General features: G+C 33.5%; 1 long non-coding RNA gene across 1 annotated transcript; it reads left to right on the top strand.

The window, feature by feature from the left end:
* Positions 1-801: 801 nt before the first annotated feature.
* On the top strand, positions 802-4,051 carry LOC149784809 (uncharacterized). Its single transcript, XR_016413960.1, has 3 exons — positions 802-1,471; positions 3,029-3,105; positions 3,349-4,051. It is a non-coding gene; the product is annotated as an uncharacterized LOC149784809 (long non-coding RNA).
* Positions 4,052-7,321: the final 3,270 nt, after the last annotated feature.

The raw sequence follows: 7,321 nt of genomic DNA, 5'->3' as shown, positions 1-7,321 counted from the left end.
AGTGATTATTTACTGAACATAGATTGAGAATGGCCTATTCATTTCTATATGTGAAAAACTGACATTGCCAGCAATATGAACCTATCTTACACTTTGTACATAAACTGCATATTTGCAAAATGTTAATAATAATGGAAATTACATTTTTATGCATCTTTATTTCACAATAATTTTTTGATATTAGAGTGAATATTCTTCACCAGATTCCACCCCTTACAGCCCATGTGTGCAGCCATCATTATAATATTGTTCTCATATTCTTCTTTTTTTCTTTCCCGTGAAAGGCATGTACTTAATTTTACAGTTATAATTCCAGTGACACATTTACTAGGTCTTTTATTTAATTGTAGCAGGATTCTTTTTCTTATGTGTCAAGAGTTAATGCTGATACTTTGAGAAATTTGTTTCTATTAAAAAATAATTCTCAGGAAGATAACCATCTAAATGTTTTTGCAGATATATACTTTGTTATGCAGGTTAGAGCAGCATGAGATATTAGTGAATGTCAGTGAGGATGTTGCTGTAATTTTGTTGATTTTTAAGAAGCATTTTTAAGGTTTTAATATTTGTCTACATTCAAAAGTGTCACTCAATTACTGTCAGATATTTCTTTTCTCATTCATGTATCTTTGAACATAAAAATAGTGCACTGAAACTTTAGAAAATGTGAATCACATGCTACTGTCAGCACAAATTGGTGAAATCACAAACAAAAATTAAACAAGTTAGGCTATGAAAATATTTTCTCTAGAAAAATCTGCTGTGGCAGATAACAGTATTTTGGTCCTTATGAAGGCCTTAATCATGATTATAGTAACTTTTTAATGACAATACTAACTGATTCGTTATTACAATTGTACTTATTTGGCTAAAATATTTCATATACTGGGTAACATATTAAAATAATCTTGTGCATAGTAACAGTGACAACAAGTTATGTTTGTTGGTTGCTAACCACTATTGAAGAAATATATTTCAGCAGTGGCATGTGAAGCTGGAAGAGGAACTCTCAAAACCACCTACTGCATTAGTCATAAATAAAAAACAATTATTTCTGGTAAGCTAACCATGTTATTGGTTACTTATCATGAATTTCTTTATGTTTAAGTTGTGAAAACCTGACCATTGGTGAATGATAACCCAACCCCCCTATTATATACCCAGTTTTTATTCACTGTTACATTTTTAAGGCCATCTTGATTATCATATGAGTAATTCATGGAGAACAATTGAATGTTCAGAATATATTTTGTTTTCCACTTCTTTATGTACTGTTCTCTGGAACGTACATGATATTTAAGGTTTAGTTGCAATGAAAATAATTACTTATGTAAACATTTTAGTTTTTTATATTTTATCACTTTTGCAGGAACAGTTTTCTTTCCATTTTATTGAAGAATGGGAACAAGCTTTACCTCTAGGACAGTTATCAAAAATAACTACTGATCTGCATTTATGTCCAGTGCCATCGGTGAGATATTACAATAATTGTCATTAGAAATGCGCCTTGAAATTAACAGATACATGTTTTTGGTTCACTGATAGTTCTATCTATGACCTAGCTTCCATGATCCATATTTTATGGTATAGTTAAACTTATGATTTTATTAATTTTCTGTGATTTAGTTTTACCTTTATTGAACACGATGTTTTCCATTGGTACACCAGCCTTGAATCACACTTCTGGACTTTTAAAATGCATATTTTCCAAATTGACAATAGCAGAACATTATTTTTTATTACCTCTTACAGAAAACTGACCTAACTTATGGAAAAAAATCAGCTATGATACTGACACCTTGTTAGGGTTGGCAGGTCTGCTTCCTCGATGTATCCATTTTACTTCCCCACCATGAAAGCTGTCAGCCATATACGACCATTTAAGTGTCAACATTGGTATTAAAACCTCAATTCCACTACCATTACACCATTGCCTTGGTACCTAGGAAAAGTTTTTAATATTGTCAATACTAACATTAACTCAGTTTATGTATCTAAAATAAAAACATTGGTCCAAAGCCATGGCCAGCGAAAGTCCTTGTGATTTTACTTGAGTAGGAAAATAATGAGAAATTATGCTAATGTTGGCTGATAGTAATTTACTGATGGCTGTGAAGCTGCTTTGTTACAACATGATTACTAAGTCATTTGAGAACCGTCAACGCTTATTGATTATATACTGAATATAGATACCAACATACATTGATAATGGCTTATTCATTTCTGCTAGGAGAAAACTGAAAGTGCCAGTAATATCAATGTATATTATAGTTTGTTCATAAACTGCATATATTTTTGCAAAATGTTTATAATAATGGAAAGTACATTTGTATGAATATTTGTTAAAAATTAATTTCTTTTATAGATCAACATGAATATTCACATTCCACCCATTACAGCCCATGGGTGTATCCTTATCATATTGTTAGCATTTTCTTAGTTTTTAATTGTTTTTTTCTTTCTTGAAAGACATGTTTATTTTGACATTTATAATTCCACAAGAGACACGTTTATATGGTCTCTTTTTTAACATGTGTCTTTTTCTTTTGTATCAGGTTTGCTGTTACTTTGAGTAATTTCATTCTGTTCAGGTTTTTTATTGTAAGGAAGATATCCTTTTAAATGTGTGCACTGATGTATACCTTTTTATGCTGATTCGATCAATATGAGATAATAGTGACTATTGCTGTTTATTCCTGTAATATCACAAGCAGCTATTCATAACATATACAAGGGAATTGTTCAGTGTCAAGGTATGATTGTATCAATCAGAAAGATACTTTCTGAACCAATAATGGAAGAAAAGATTTGATTATAATTGGGGTATTATAATTTATTGTTGCAACTACTGTGAAAGTAATGTCTGTTCTGAAAATGAAATTAAGGATAATGTGGTAGTTAGAATGGTAGTTAATACAAATTTTATTTGGATGTATTAAACTTTTACATCTGACCATATTAATGTTGACATTATTTTTTTATTGTTACCGGTTGCCTTCATTTCTTGCCATCATATAATTTTTTTAAGGATCAACACATTCATGCTGCCTTTACGAACCAGTAGCCAAAGATAAAAGATTATTCCAGAGAATTGCCCCTGCAAAGGTACGTAGAAAATATAAAGTTTGATCTGTATTTCCGTATCCTATATTGTTTTGTGACTAATGCTTTCACAGTTGACCAGTAAAGGTAAACTCTTATCTTTAGATGTGATACATTTTTCAATCACTATTCTAGAAATATAGTAAATAATAAACTGTTATTTAAAACAATGCAGCTTGGTTATCATTTATGTCCTTTTCCTTTTGCAGTAACATTATAACTGTTGAAACTGTTCTTTCATTGTAGGTATTCAGCTGTTCTGAGTGTCCTGTGAAATTCACTAAGGAAGACTTCCTGTGCAAACATGTTCCTCAATTAAGGGAAATGGTGGAGATTATGTGCATGTTTCTTAAGCATTTATGCCAAACTCTGGAATACCTGTTCAGAATTTAACCCATTTAATTTTCTTATTGGCAACATAAATGCATTAAAATTTATGTATTATATATTTGGTGTTTTTAACTTGGAAATATGTGATATGAAGTTGTATTGGTTGCATTTTCCAGTATAGGTTCACAGGTTTTGTTTTTTCCTAGAGTACTATATCAGCTCTTTTTTTGTCCTCGGGTTATGGCAGTCATCACCACTTTTGAATGAGGAAAACTTCTACTTTTTTCACCCTGGACATAACTACATCACATTGTACATTTTTAAAATTAAGTTATAAGACATGTGCTGGTTACAGACACCATTCACTTTATTTCTCTGTCTATAGTGATCCAAAACTGTATTTGCATTTATGAGATAAATATTTCAAAATGCCACCAATGTCGATACACTACTTATGAATGCTATACAAATGCAGTGCTCAGGAATTTGAGTAGCAAACTGCAGAATTTATTTCAAAGATACAGCTTCTATGAGAAACCTGGATAAAAGATGACAACATAGAAGTTATATCTCCCATGTCCAATTCTTTACTGCAGGAAACCTCATTACATCCACCAGTTGTTAGCAATATAATTGTGAAAGAAAATGTGTGTGTGTGTGTGTGATTTGGACTTTTAACATAGCTTTAACAATTTTTCAGTCATATCGCTACGATGTCTGCAATGTGGCAGTTTATAGTGATGTCTAGCACTGGGGCATCATGATGCAGACATGTAGCATGATGTCCCACCCAGTCACATTATCCTGACACCGGACCGACCAGTCCTAACACTAACCTCTTAATGCTTAGCGCCAAGCGAGGGAGCTGTTAGTACCATTTTTGTAAGTCTTTGGTATGACTCAGCCGGGGATCGAACCCACGACCTCCCACATCCGAGGCGGACGCTCTAACCACAAGGCCAACGGAGCGGTTGAAAGAGAGTGTGATTTATCAGAAGTTACCATTGCAAAAACTATGTTTGCAACCAATTTGGAAAAATCACATAAAGCCATTTGCATTGAACATCACATGATCACTCACTTGATAGAGTGCCATTTCATGGATTCAAAAAATAAGCAGCTTCAAGTGTTGGAGGATGCTGCTATCAATGTATCCACTTTTCCAAATTGTTCAGTGTAGAGGGGGACTTTTCATATTTACATTACTTAAAATAAAAGTGGACAGCAGTAAAGTACTTATTTATTATATATGAAATAATAATTGGAAGTTGGAGAAAATGCGTAAAATTTTGTTTTTGGAATTTTAGTTAACGTAACATTTTTTAACTCTGATAATCATGTATACAGTGTACATTAAATACCTTCTTATCATCCTATATTTGAAATTGTATTTGTACACATATCAGGATCCCTTGCTAAAGTTATTATGTTAACCAAAAATTTCTGGATTTAGATAAGATTTATTTGTGATTGTGATAATATCTTCCTTATGTGTAGAGTATACAAGTTTTCAGGTTTTTAACACTCTAGCCCAGGGGTGGGCAAACTACGGCCTGAGGCCCGCCAAGGGTTTTCGTGCGGCCTAGGAACAAGTCATCATTCGCACTGACTCTGTTTATGTTACTCTGTTTGTGAAATAAATGTGCTTCTTTTGAAGTTTAAGTTTTCAAATATTAACAACATATTAACAACTGAAAATTAATTATGATGTTATTTAGAAAAACCTTTTGTTTTTGCTATTTCAAATATTAATTATTTTACTTAATGAACTATGCGGCCCGCGACAGGGTTTTGTTGTTGTTATGGGGTTTAATGCCATTTTCAGCACACGATAGGCCATACATGGCGGCCAGTATTAATGGTGGAGGAAGAACCTGGGAAAACCTCGGAAAGAACCACCGACCCACGAGAAGCTACTGGCAAGCTTTCTCACATACCCACATTGGTTGAATCTGAGACTCGAACCTGCGCGGACAGATGTGAGATGGCAGTGATCCGTAACGGAGAGTGCTTTAGACCACTCGGCCACTCGGGGCCCCGCGACAGGGTGTAAATTTGAGTATGCGGCACTTGCACTGGAAAGTTTGCCCACCTCTGCTCTAGCCATATTGAAGAGTAGAATACTCTTATCACTGTTTAATTATAATAGCATCACATTTCCTTGTATGCCCATTTGATAGTTTCATTAATATTTGTTTTCCTTATTATTATTTTCCATACAAAGGTAGCCATGGTTATGGGATCCATCCCACAAACTAGTAGTTCAACAATAGTACATAGTATTATATTGTATTTCTAAATACAATAGCAAAATAATATGGCACAGAGAGAGAACAGGGGTGCAGAACTTTTGTCAAAAACACGTTGACAATGGGCAAGTAAATTAAAAAGTTGACTTGTCTGTATAAATGACCCTCTTGTCTTTGTTTTCATAGTGGAAGGCAAGACTGTTAAAAAAGTTTACTTTTATTAAGCTGCACCATATAAATGCATGCAGTTGAGATCTGTGACAGCTGAAACACACTTTTATTATTAGGGTCTACAACTTTAAAAAGAATGCATTCCCAGAGTCTCTAACTGCTGCAGAATCAATAGTAGCATCTGAAAGGACAGATAAGAATTTAGTTCTATATATTATATCCTCGACTTTTGTCAGTAGGTCATTTGAAATTTGCTCTTCTGTAAAACAGCACTGTCTGCTTCCATTGTTTGTATCTACAAAACGTTGGCTGCTTTCAGCCCTAATCAATACATATCAGTAAGTAGAAAATGCACTGGTATTGTACATGCTGGTAAGAATGAGTGACATTTGACAGAGTCATATCAGAGACTTATAAAAATGGTACTGGCAGCTGCCACACTTGGCACTTAGTATTAAGAGGTTAGTGTTAGGACTGATTGGCCTGGTGACGGGATAATGTGACTGGGTAGGGCATGATGCTACATATCTGCAACATGATGCCCCATATCTGCGGCATGCTGCCCCAGTGCTTGACATCACTGCAAACTGTCACACTGAATATATTATAGCGATGTGACTGAAAGATTGTTAATGATGAGTTAAAAATCTAAAACACATACACACATATACTTAATGTGTTTTCTTCATTTATTTTCATGATTGTTAACTGACATAACAATTGTCGTATTAGTCAATAAAAAACTTAGTAGAGAGTCAGAAATCTTTTCATTTCTTTGATGTAATAAATTTGATAGCTGTTCCAATTAAGAATATTTCCATATATTGGACAGTTTGTTTTCCTTTTATTTATTATTTTCTTACACCAATACTAATTCTAGAGTGACTGCAAGTCAATTCATACTGGATATGACATAGTTAATGGTTCTCACTGCTCGGCTCCGTAAAATGCAGGTAGTCTAAACAGTATTGAATTTTTTTCCTCTCCGTTCATCATGATATATAGTCAGTAATTCTTTTGTTAACCCCAAACTTTTATTTACATTTCTATCCCATCAATAAATGGGTTTTGATTTTGCTCTGTTATATGATGTCCACGTGAAACCAACCAGAGCTATTTGTGCTTCAAATATTGACCCACTAATGTTTCTTTTTCATATTATCAGCTGTCGTCTGTTGTATCGTTTTATAGTGAAACTCATCAAACGTCTTCGTGAGATGAACATTTATAAAACTTTATTTTCAATATTTGTATTTGAACCGCTCTATTGATGTTACCACTGTTGAAAATTATTAATGTTTCCTAAATTTTTTATGCTGTTCTTGTGGCTGGGAATACATAATAAACGTTTCAAATGGCTATTATTCTGTTTTTCTCACCCATGCGACAGAAAAATCTAGCTGTTTTGCTAACCTTACTTTTCTTATCTCAGTCTAGTCGTCTTAGTCAAGATGTCTATGCACTCAGAA

The sequence above is a fragment of the Sinohyriopsis cumingii genome, chromosome 14 (assembly GCF_028554795.1).
Source record: "Sinohyriopsis cumingii isolate HCF-2022 chromosome 14, ASM2855479v2, whole genome shotgun sequence".
Lineage (NCBI taxonomy): Eukaryota > Metazoa > Mollusca > Bivalvia > Unionida > Unionidae > Sinohyriopsis > Sinohyriopsis cumingii.
Note: the sequence above shows the minus strand (reverse complement) of the source record. Positions and strands in the feature narration are given on the sequence as shown.